The 759-nt window shown below is 44.5% G+C and overlaps 1 non-coding gene across 1 annotated transcript; it reads left to right on the forward strand.

The window, feature by feature from the left end:
- Positions 1-441: 441 nt before the first annotated feature.
- On the forward strand, positions 442-548 carry LOC132520166 (U6 spliceosomal RNA). The gene has a single exon (XR_009540523.1). It is a non-coding gene; the product is annotated as a U6 spliceosomal RNA (small nuclear RNA).
- Positions 549-759: the final 211 nt, after the last annotated feature.

The following is a 759-nucleotide window of genomic DNA, read 5'->3' on the forward strand; positions in this document are numbered from 1 at the left end:
AGGAGGGGAGGGGAGGGAGGGGAGGGAAAGGAGGGGAGGGGAGGGAGGGGAGGGGAGGGAGGGGAGAAGTCTTCTGAAGTAACGAAGAGGAACTCCAAACCTAGAACACATGCATCTGCTTCCTATATTGTTCTATATCTGAAAATGAAGTTTGACAAAAATAGCACGTCAACGGGAGAAGAAACGCTTCTCTCACCTCATTAAGAGCTCCTGTTTTGTCTCTCTCAGGGTCTAAATGAACATGTGCCTCACTGTCCGTGGACATCCCTTTTGCGAATGGCCGCACAGGCCGGCGCTAAGTGTGAGATGGCTAGTTAGCACTGTGGAAGCCAGGAAGACATCATCCAACTCTGGAGAAGAAAAACACTGACGGAGTAAACGCCTCTTATTTATGATACACGGTAATAAAAACAAACAAAGCTGTTGCAAATAACTGCGCCGGTGCGCACCCCAGCAGCACGCATACTCAACCTGGAACGACACAGGCAAGATTCGCACGGTCCCTGCACAAGGATGACACGCAAATTCGTGGCGCGTTCCATAGTTTTAAAGAACAAGGTCCTATTGTAGAGCACAGGGAACTGTACTCAATATCCTATAATAAACCACAATGGAAAAGAATATGAAAAAGAATATGTATATGTATATATAACTGAATCACTTTGATGTACACCTGAAACTAACACAACATTGTCAATCAACTATACTTCAATAAAAATAATAATAATAACTGTGCCACATTCAACTGTGAGAATCTTG

Source organism: Lagenorhynchus albirostris, chromosome 4, assembly GCF_949774975.1.
Source record: "Lagenorhynchus albirostris chromosome 4, mLagAlb1.1, whole genome shotgun sequence".
NCBI lineage: Eukaryota > Metazoa > Chordata > Mammalia > Artiodactyla > Delphinidae > Lagenorhynchus > Lagenorhynchus albirostris.